The sequence below is a fragment of the Pristiophorus japonicus genome, chromosome 1, assembly GCF_044704955.1.
Source record: "Pristiophorus japonicus isolate sPriJap1 chromosome 1, sPriJap1.hap1, whole genome shotgun sequence".
Taxonomy (NCBI): domain Eukaryota; kingdom Metazoa; phylum Chordata; class Chondrichthyes; family Pristiophoridae; genus Pristiophorus; species Pristiophorus japonicus.
Genome location: NC_091977.1, coordinates 532,851,965 through 532,863,711, shown reverse-complemented (window position 1 = coordinate 532,863,711; position 11,747 = coordinate 532,851,965).

Here is an 11,747-nt window from a genome sequence, read left to right as displayed (position 1 = left end):
CTCTCTCCCCTAGCCTCTCTCCTGCAGACTCTCTCTCCCCCCAGCCTCTCTCTCTCAACCCAGCCTCTCTCCCCCGCTCCCAGTCTCCCCCCCCAGCCTCTTTCACTCCCCGTCCCCCCCAGCCTCTCCCTCTCTCCCTCCCCCCAGCCTCCCTCACCCCCCTCTCTCCCAGTCTCTCCCTCCCCCCTACTTTCTCTCTCTCCCCTCCCTCTATCCCATCCCCCTTCTCTCTCTCCCATCCCCCCTCTCCCAGTCTCTCTCTCTCCCCCACCCCCAGTCTCTCCTCCCCAGTCTCTCACTCCCCCACCCCCAATCTCTCTCTCCCAGCATTTCTCTCCTCCCCCCCCATCTCTCTCCCTCTCTCTCTCGGGATGGCGAGTGATACGTCCTTACTATACAGTATAAATGCACACGAGGCCCAAACTTGACAGAAGATCACTCTGTGACCGGTAACCTTTATTATCAAGACCTCAAGTGATGAAGGTGGGTGGAGCTTCCTCTTTTAAACCTGAAAATCCAGGTTAGGAGTGTCTCCCACAAGTTCACCCCCTTGTGGTCAATGTTCTCAAGGTCAGCTTATACAACAATAGTTGAATACATGACATCACCTCCCCCTCCAAAGTCTTATTGGGATCACAGGTTAAGTCTCTCTGGTGGTTTACGCTTCCTTGTAGAGCACCTGAGTTGGGGCTCTGGTTGTTGGACGCTGGCCTGAGTGTCTGCTGTTTGCGGTGCCTCAGGCCTGTCCGGACTGCCCACAGTGACTGGGCTCTCCTCCACTTGGTTCCGGTGTTCGGTCACCTGTGGTGGAGTGAACTCTACATCGTGTTCTTCCTCTGCTTCTTCTATGGGGTTGCTGAACCTCCTTTTTGTTTGATGCACATGTTTGCGGCAGATTTGTCCATTGGTAAGTTTAACTACCAAAACCCTATTCCCCTCTTTGGCAATCAGTGCCTGCGAGCCATTTGGGCTCTGCAGCGTAATTAAGGACAAAAGCAGGGTCATTGACATCAATACATCGCGCCCTCGCATTCCTGTCATGGTAGTCACATTGTGACTGACGCCTGCTCTCAACAATTTCTTTCATGGTGGGGTGTATAAGGGATAACCTGGTTTTGAGCGTCCTTTTCATGAGCAGCTCTGCGGATGGAACCCCTGTGAGCGAGTGTGGTCGGGATCTATTGGCCAACAGGAGACGTGATAAGCGGCTTTGGAGGGAACCCCCTTGGATTCTGAGTATCCCGTTTGATTATCTGCACTGCCCGTTTGAGGCCGGCTTGAATGGTGCCGTTCTGACATGATTGATTCCATTGCCTTCCATGAAGTCCTGGAATTCAGTGATTGTGAAGCACGGGCCATTGTCGCTGACCAAGACATCCGGTAGACCATGGGCGGCGAACATTACCTGTAAACTTTCTACCGTAGCAGAGGATATGCTTGAATTTAAAATGGCACACTCAATCCACTTGGAGTAGGCGTCTACTACAACCAAAATCATTTTTCCCATGAAAGGACCTGCGTAGTCCACATGGATGTGTGACCAAGGCTTGGCGGGCCAGGACCAGGGGCTGAGGGGGGCTTCCCTGCGTGCGTTGCCCAGCTGAGCACACGTGTTGCACCTGCGAACACAAAGTTCCAGGTCTGCATCTATCCCTGGCCACCAAACATGTGACCTGGCAATTGCCTTCATCATGACAATGCCCGGGTGCTTATTGTGAAGTTCTCTGATAAACACCTCTCTACCCATCTAGGGCATGACTACTCAGTTTCCCAACAGTAGACAATCAGCCTGAATCGAGAGTTCATCCTTGCACCTATGAAATAGTTTAAATTCCTCAGGGCATGCCCCATACGTGGCTGCCCAGTCCCCATTCAGGACACATTTCTTAACTAAAGACAGTAGCGGGTCTTTATTTGTCCAGATTTTAATCTGACGGGCTGTCACAGGTGAGCCTTCGCTTTCGAAAGCTTCAACAGCCATGACCATCTCAGCATCATGCTCAGTTGTCCCCTCAGTGGTGGCTAGTGGGAGCCTGCTGAGTGCATCGGCGCAGTTTTCAGTGCCCGGTCTGTGCCGAATTGTGTAGTCATAGGCAGGTAATGTGAGTGCCCACCTCTGTATGCGGGCCAATGCATTCGCATTTATGGCCATGTTGTCGGCCAAAAGGGACGTTAGGGGTTTGTGATCTGTCTCCAGCTCAAATTTCCTGCCAAACAGGTACTGGTGCATTTTTTTTTTACTGCATATACACATGCTCGCGCTTCCTTTTCTACCATCCCGTAGCCCCTTTCTGCCCGGGACAGACTTCTGGAGGCATAAGCTACCGGCTGTAACTGACCATTGGCATTCAGATGCTGCAACACACACCCGATCCCATAGGACGACGCATCGTACGTTAAAACAAGTTTCTTACACGGGTCATATAACGTTAACAGTTTCTTGGAGCATAACAAATTGCGTGCTCTATCAAAAGCCCTTTCTTGGCTGTCCCCCCAGATCCAATCGCGACCTTTGCATAGGAACACGTGTAGCGGCTCAAACAGCGTGCTCAATTTGGGAAGAAAGTTACCAAAAGAGTTCAGCAGCCCTAGGAATGAACGCAGCTCTGTTACGGGGTCTGGGTACTCTCTGGATCGCTTCTGTTTTGGACGCAGTAGGTCTGATCCCGTCTGCTGCTACCCTCCTCCCCAGGAATTCTACCTCTGGAGCTAAGAAGACGCACTTCGCCTTTTTCAGTCGCAGACCTACCTGGTCCAGTCTGCGTAGCACCTCCTCCAGGTTGTGAAGGTGTTCTTCAGTATCGCGACCCATGATGAGGATGTCATCTTGAAAAACCACCGTCCCTGGAATCAACTTGCGGAGACTTTCCATATTTCGCTGAAAGATCGGGCGGCCGAACGAATCCCGAACGGACATCTGTTATACTCAAACAACCCCTTGTGTGTCATGATGGTGGTCAGCTTCTTCAACTCACTCGCCAGCTCCTGAGATCAGGTAGAATTTTGATAAAGGTTCACCACCGGATAGTGTCGCAAAGAGGCCCTCCGCTCTCGGTAGCGGGTACTGGTCTTGGAGTGACACCCGATTGATGGTGGCCTTCTAATCACCACATATCCTAACCGACCCATCTGCCTTGAGCACCAGCTCAATCGGGCTTGCCCAGTCACTGAATTCGACTGGCGAGATGATGCCTTCCCTCAGCAGGTGGTCCAATTCGCCTTCTATCTTTTCCCGCATCACAGACAGCACCGCTCTGGCCTTGTGGTGTACTGGCCTGGCATCCGGGTTTATGTGAATCACTACCTTGGCCCCCATGAAAGTGCCAATGCCGGGTTGAAATAATGAGTCAAATTTGTCCAGGACCTGTGAGCATGATACTCGCTCCACAGAAGAAATTGCATTGACATCGCCCCATTTCCAGTTCATGACAGCAAGCCAACTCCTCCCCAGTAGTGCGGGACTGTCCCCTGGGACAATCCAGAGTGGCAACCTGTTCTCCCAACCTTTGTGGGTCACGACTACCGTGGTGCTGCCTAGCACCGGAATGATCTCCTTTGTATATGTCCGTAGCTGTGCGTCAATTGGAAGTAATTTTGGCCTCCTGGCCTTGGACACCCATAACCTTTCAAACTGTTTGATACTCATCAGGGACTGGCTGGCCCCCGTGTCTAGCTCCATTAATACTGGGTTGCCATTGAGGAGCACTTTCATCATTATCGGTGGCGTCCTGGTATATGAACTGTATATGTGCTCCACATGAACTCGCTGAACTTCAGCTTCCAGTGATTTCCCCCAGTATTCATTTGGCCTTGTAGGGCTTACATCGGGCCCGTCCTCCTCGTACATCAACCTGGCTGCAGGCTTCCTGCACATACGTGCCAAGTGACTGCTGACGTTACAGTTTCTGCAGGTATATTGCTGATACCTGCAAGCTCTGGCTGGGTGTTTGCCGCCACACCTCCAGCATGAGCTGAAGGCCCCGTTGTTGAAAACAAAAGGTCCATTACCAGTCGATCATCTCTGACTGTCTCTGTAACTGTCCTTAAGCGCACCATTAACAGGTGTTAATGGCCCCATTACTGGCCGCATTGTCCATTGCGATGGCATGAATCACCGTTCAGCTAGCCATTGACTCTGTTGAATTCCCCCTTTGGGTTCGGCTACATGCTGGGGCATGTCCGTTTGCCCTCGTCTACCTAGAGAACTGTGTGCCGCGTTAACAATGTTGACTCTCTGGTCATTTGCCGCATTTGAGCCAAGATTTTTGTCATACATCATTCTGGTCTCTTCTTCCCCTGAGATAAATGTCTGGGCTATCAGAGCCGCCACTTCCAAGGTCAAGTCTTTGGTCTCAATCAGTTCCCTGAAAACCCCAGCGTGCCCGATGCCCTCAATAAAAAAGTCTCGCAGCATCTCCGCTCTGCATGCATCTGGGAACTTACATAGGCTCGCCAGTCGCCGGAGGTCTGCCACGAAGTCTGGAACGCTTTGCCCTTCTCGCCGCCGGTGCGTGTAAAACCGGTGTCTCACCATGCACATGCTGCTCGCCAGTTTAAGGTGTTCCCGATCAACTTACTGAACTCTTCGAACATCTTGTCCGCCGGCTTCTCTGGCGCTAGAAGGTCCTTCATCAGGGAGTACGTTCTGGATCCACAAACCATCAGGAGATGAGCCCTGCGTTTGTTGGCCAAATCCTGTCCCAACCATTCCTTAGTGACAAAACTTTGCTGTAGTCTCTCAATAAAGTCGTCCCAATCATCACCAACACAGTACCTTTCTTCTGTGCTGCTAGTGGCCATGCTCGCGTGGTTTAAATCCCAGTTTCTCGTCGCCAATGATACATCCTTACTATACAGTATAAATGCACACGAGGCCCATACTTGAGAGAAGGTCACTCTGTGACCAGTTACCTTTATTACCAAGGCCTCAAGTAATGAAGGTGGAAGGAGCTTCTGCTTTTATACCTGAAAGTCCAGGTTAGGAGTGTCTCCCACAAGTTCACCCCCTTGTGGTCAATGTTCTCAAGGTGTACAACTTAGGTCAGCTTATACATGGGTTACAATGATAATTGAATACATGACAGCGGCATTGATAGATGAGGAGAGATTGGATCAACTGGGCCTTTATAAACTGAAGTTTAGAAGGATGAGAGGGGACCTCATAGAAATTTATATGATTCTGACTGGACTGGACTGGTTAGATGCGGGAAGAATGTTCCCAATGTTGGGGAAGTCCAGAACCAGGGGACACAGTCTTAGGATAAGGGGTAGGCCATTTAGGACTGAGATGAGGAGAAACTTCATCACTCAGAGAGTTGTTAACTTCTGGAATTCCCTGTCGCAGAGAGTTGTAGATGCCAGTTCATTGGATATATTCAAGAGGGAGTTAGATATGGCCCTTATGGTTAAAGGGATCAAGGGGTATGGAGAGAAAGCAGGAAAGGGATACTGAGGTGAATGATCAGCCATGATCTTATTGAATGGTGGTGCAGGCTCGAAGGGCCAAATGGCCTACTCCTGCACCTATTTTCTATGTTTCTCACTCCCTCCCCCCAGCTTCTCTCCCTCTTTCCCCCCAGCCTCTCCCCCCCCCCCCCACCGCCGCCCCCCACACCCTCGCTCTCTCTCTCTCCCCACCAGGCTCTCTCTGTCCCCCTGCCCCCAGCCTCTCTCTCTCCCCCCACCAGCAGCTCTCTCTCCCCCTGCCCCCAGCCTCTCTCTCTCCCACCGCCACCCCCAACCCCCGCACCCCCCAGCCTCCCTCTCGCTCTCTCTCCCCCCCAGCCTCTCTCTCTCTCTCCCCCCAGCCTCCCTCTCTCTCTCTCTCTCTCCATCCTCTCTCTCTCTCTCTCTCTCTCCATCCTCTCTCTCTCTCTCAACCCCAGCCTCTCTCTCTCCCTCCCTCTCGCTCTCTCCCGAAGCCTCTCTCTCTCTTCCCCCCCAAATCTCTCTCTCCCCCCCCAGCCTCTCTCTCCCTCTCCCCCCCCACTTTCTCTCTCTCTCCCATCCCCGACTCTCTCTCTCTCTCTTCCCCCACCCACAGTCTCTTTCACAGCTTCTCTCTCCCCCACACCCACTCTCTCTCCCCCCCACCCCAGCCTCTCATTCCCCCATTCCCAGTCTCTTTCTCCAAGCCTTTCTCTCCTCCCCCTCCCCCAGCCTTTCTCTCTCAATGATCCCCCAGCCTCTCTCTCTGTCTCTGTCTCTCTCTCGCCCCCAACCTCTCGCTCTCTCCCCCCAGCCGCTCTCTCTCTCTCCCCCCACCCCCCAGCCACTCTCTCTCTCGCCCCCAACCTCTCGCTCTCTCCCCCCAGCCGCTCTCTCTCTCTCCCCCCACCCCCCAGCCACTCTCTCTCTCCCCCCACCAGCCTCTCTCTCTCGCAATCTCTCCCCCCTCCAGCCTCCCTCCCCCCGCAGCCTCTCTCCCTCTCTCCCCCCCACCCCCCAGCCACTCTCTCTCTCCCCCCACCAGCCTCTCTCTCTCGCAATCTCTCCCCCCTCCAGCCTCCCTCCCCCCGCAGCCTCTCTCCCTCTCCCCCAGCCTCTCTCCCTCCCCCCCCCCAGCCTCTCTCCCTTTCCCCCCAGCCTCTCTCCCTCTCCCCCCCCAGCCTCTCTCTCTCCCCCCCCACCTCGCCCCAGCCTCTCTCCCTCCGCCTCCACCTCGCCCCAGCCTCTCTCCCTCCCCCCCCCCCCCCCCGCCCAGCCCCTCTCTCTTGTAATATCTGTAAGCTTGTAATGTTTGTAGCTCCACACTGTGGATGTGGACATAATGTGTACTGCAACTGCAGAGTTAATAATAAACCGAACCAGGCAGATTCCAGAGGCTTCCGAGACAGCTGCCTGCCATGTAGGAAGCTGTGTATGCTTGTGCTCTGTGAATATATCACATTTGGCGATGAGGTGGGATTTTCCGGATGATTTAAAGCTTAAATTTTGTTGGGGAAGGAATCAGCCAGCCTTCAGAGAGACTTTGGAAGTTTCTGTCTTTGGAAAAAAGCTACAAAATCCGAGGTAAAATACAGCACACGGTGTGATCAGCTAGAGATTAAAATGGCAGGTGTAATCGGACATTTGGGGGAATATAGTCATGACCGGGAACTTCTTAAAGCGTATGTGGATCGGCTAGAAATGTATTTCACTGCAAATAACATAATCGAAGTTCCAGACAATGCAGTCCAGAACCGGACTGTGTTGGAACATAAGAAAGCGATCTTCTTATCGGAGGCGGGTCCGGCATTATACGAAACCCTTGCAAATCTGCTTGTGCCTGACGAGCCAAAGGACACAATGCTTAAAGAGATTTTAACAAAGCTGGAGCAGCACTATAACCTCAAACTGTTAGAAATTGCTGAAAGCTATCATTTCGGGATTCGGAATCAAAAGGCCGATGAAAGTTTCAGTGATTACATCGTAGCATTAAAAAAGCTATCGATGCACTGTAATTTTGGAAACTTTCAAAACCGAGCATTACGGGATCGTTTTGTTTGTGGGGTGAAAAATGATACGATCAGAAGGAAGTTATTGATGACGGATAACTTGACTTTTGAGATTGCTTGTCAGACAGTGAGGTCGATGGGCATGGCCAACAATATTCCCGAGAATTAAATAATAATTATGGTCGTCAGTCAACCGAGGTAAATCACCTGCAGGTTCAAAGTAAAAGACGGTGGGGGCCCAAAGTCTCAGAAACTGGAAATTCTAACAGAGCGTCGAAGTCGTGCTATAGGTGCCTGGGACAACACATTGCTCAAAGTTGTCCATATGTGACGGCAGAGTGTTTCTTCTGCAGGAAGACTGGGCATCTTGCGAAGGCATGCCAACTGAAGGGTAAACCAGCTTCCAAAGCTATGAGTCCAGCGTTCAAAGCTATGAGTAGAAATCTCAAGAGACTACATAGCATGGAAGAACAACAGGACGAGATGTTGTTAGAGTTACACATCATCAGGAGCACGAGGTTAACGGACAGCGATTCGGAAAGCATCAAAATCCACATATATGTTGCAGGATTCAAGATACCAATGGAAATTGACACGGGTGCATCCGTGAGTGTAGTACCGGAGTCGCTGTACCTCGACAAATTGTGTGATTTCCAACTGGAGAAATCCGAGATGGAGCTGCGAGGCTACTCAGGAGAGAAAATTCCTGTGGTAGGACGTATCACTGTACCGGTGAAATATAAAGATTAATTTCAGGACTTGCCTCTAATAGTAGTGAAAGGAGACAAGTCTGCCTTACTTGGAAGAAATTGGTTGAGCTCACTGAAGCTGGATTGGAGTAAGATTTTCTGTGTGGAAGCGAGATTTTCATCAACGGATGAGGTTATCAAGAAGTATCCGAAGGTGTTGTGTGAAACAGGCAGTCCGATCCAAGGCTTGAAGGTGAGTGTCGGGGTACAGAAGGACGCTAGATCGGTTTAACTACAAGCCACGTTCCGTACCATATGCACTCAAGGAGAAAGTTGAGCAAGAACTCAAAAGACTAGAGACTGGGAACATTATTTGTAAGATAGATCGATGTAATTGGGCTACACCCATTGTTGTTGTACCTAAGTCCAATGGTAAGGTAAGATATGTGGTAAACCAGGTTCTAGAGGGTAATGTCCCCAATACATTGCCGAATGTAGAAGATTTGTTCACAACACTGACAGGTGGTCAGATCGTCTCAAAATTGGATCTTACGAATGCCTACTTACAGCTTGAACTAGATGAGGAGTCCAAGTCATGCTTGACTATAAATACTCATCTAGGACTATATCAATGTAATAGGCTACAGTTTGGAATGTCTTCCGCCCCTGCCATATTCCAAGGGGGGGATGAACCAGAATTTGCAAGGTATTGAAGGGGTAGTATGTTATTTGGATGACATACTAATTTCAGCACCAAATAGGCAAATTCATAACATATTGAATGAAGTCCTCAAACGGCTAGAGAAGCACAGAGTACGAGTGTCTGCTCATAAGTGTGAGTTATTTAAAAACTTAGTGGAGTACTTAGGGTACAGAGTAGACAAAGATGGTTTACATCCAACCATGGAAAAATTGGATGCAATTAGAAATGCACACACTCCCAGGAATGTCACTGAACTTCGTTCATTCTTGGGTCTTTTGAACTATTATGGGAAGTTCCTACCAAATTTAGCTACAGTATTACATCCACTGAATGAACTTTTGAAAAAACAGGTCCATTGGAAGTGGTCAAAAGAATGCGATACAGCATTCAAGGAGTGTAAAAGCAAAATGGTAGAGAGCACCATGTTAGTTCACTGTGACATATCTAAGGAGATTAAGCTAGCATGTGATGCCTCTCCGTATGGAGTTGGGGCAGTGATCCCTCATGTATCATGTAATGGGGAGGAGAGACCAATTGCTTTTGTTTCACGCACTCTCAGTGCCAGTGAGAGTAATTATGCGCAAATTGAAAGGGAAGCTTGGGCATTAATTTTTGGGGTCAAGAAGTTCCACAAAAGTTGTATGGTCTTAAGTTTACCATCGTCACGGATCATAAGCCCCTAACAGCAATCTTCCATCCAAAGTCCCCAGTTCCAACATTAGCTGCAGTTCGAATGCAGAGATGGGCTTTGATTTTGTCAGCATATACAGATGATATTGAATACAGATAATCAGCAGATCACAGTAATGCTGATGCAATGTCTAGATTGCCTTCCCCATCACAAGTTACACCCGATAGGGAAGAAGTGTTTTATTTTTCATAAATTGATGAACTGCCAGTCACAGCTGAAGAGACTGGTAGAGCAACCAAACGTGACCCAATGATGTCAAAGGTGTATGAGTATATTGCAAATGGATGGCCAAACCAGGTAACAGACAAAGATACACATCCATTCTTCATTCATAGGAATGAATTATCAGTCGATAAAGATTGTATCATGTGGGGTGCAAGAGTGGTTATGCCAAATAAATTCAGGTCCAAATTATTAGGAGACCTCCATGACCAGCACCTGGGAATGTGCTTGACCAAGAGTTTTGCATGCAGGTATTTATGGTGGCCAGGTCTTGATAAAGATATAGAGTACATTGTGAGTCAGTGTACGACATGTCAATCGGTAAGGAAGCAACCACCACCAGTACCATTTCAGCCATGGAAATGGCCTCCCAGGGTGTGGCAAAGGCTACATATTGATTTTGCTGAGTTAAATGGACAACAATTGTTCATAGAAACATAGAAAATAGGTGCAGGAGTAGGCCATTCGGCTCTTCTAGCCTGCACCGCAATTCAATGGGTTCATGGCTGAACATGCAACTTCAGTACCCCATTCCTGCTTTCTCGCCATACCCCTTGATCCCCCTAGTAGTAAGGACTTCATCTAACTCCCTTTTGAATATATTTAGTGAATTGGCCTCAACTACTTTCTGTGGTAGAGAATTCCACAGGTTCACCACTCTCTGGGTGAAGAAGTTTCTCCTCATCTCGGTCCTAAATGGCTTACCCCTTATCCTTAGACTGTGACCCCTGGTTCTGGACTTCCCCAACATTTGGAACATTCTTCCTGCATCCAACCTCTCTAAACCCGTCAGAATTTTAAACGTTTCTATGAGGTCCCCTCTCATTCTTCTGAACTCCAGTGAATACAAGCCCAGTTGATCCAGTGTTTCTTGATAGGTCAGTCCCACCATCCCGTTCATTGCGATTGATAGCCATTCAAAGTGGGTTGAGGTGTTTCCAATGTGGAAAATAACAACAAGTTGGACATTGGACATTTTACGAAAATTATTTTCTTCATTTGGCCTCCCTGAAGAAATTGTTTCGGATAATGGACCACAATTTCGTTCAGAAGAATTTGCAAAATTCACAAGCAAAAATGGTGTGAAACATACCAAGGTCCCACAATACCATCCTGCTTCGAATGGTGCAGCAGAGCGCATTGTACAAATTGTAAAACGTGCCTTCATAAAACAAATGTTAGATCCAAATCCAAGGAAACGACAGTTGTCATTGGATCACAAATTGGCTAATTTTTTGATTACATATTGAAACACTCCTCATATAACTACAGGTAGAACACCAGCAGAGTTGCTTCTCAAACGACAGCCATGAACCAGATTCTCGTTGTTAAAACCAAATTTGGCACAGTCCGTTGAAGAGACACAATTAAGACGGAAAGAGAATCATGATAGAGGTAGAGTAAAAGAGAGAAGTGTGAAATAAACCAGAAGGTGAGAGTGAAGAACCATCACCATAAATGGTTAAAGTGGTTACCAGGAAGAGTGGTGAAGATATGTGGTCCTCGCACATATTTGGGAAAGATGTTTGATAATGGACAGGTTAGGTTTGTTCATATTGATCATATTTTACCTGCAGACATGGAAGGAGTTGAAGGTGGGAATGATTCAATTATTTCTGACTTAGCAGATAGTTTTGGTACACCAGTAGCAAATCCTAAATCCAAAGTACTGGAAACAAATCCAGGAGAGAATCAGAATGAAAGTCTGAGTCCGAGTCAGGAAAACAAAGAGCCTGAAGTTAGAATGAGTTCAAATGAAAATCAAGGAAATTCCGTGGAAGAAAACGTTCCTCAGGATGAGCCTCGAATGAGTGTGAAATCGACACCAGGTTTGGAAGGTTCTGTTCGAGAGCTAAGGTATCCTCTTCGAAACAGAAAACAAGTGGTAAAGTTAAATTTGTAAATATGAAAAAAAAAGTTTATATCCTGTTATGTATAAACATGAAAGTTATGTATGTTTGTTATAATAACTTCTTCATTAAGGAGGGAGAAGTGTAATGTCTGTA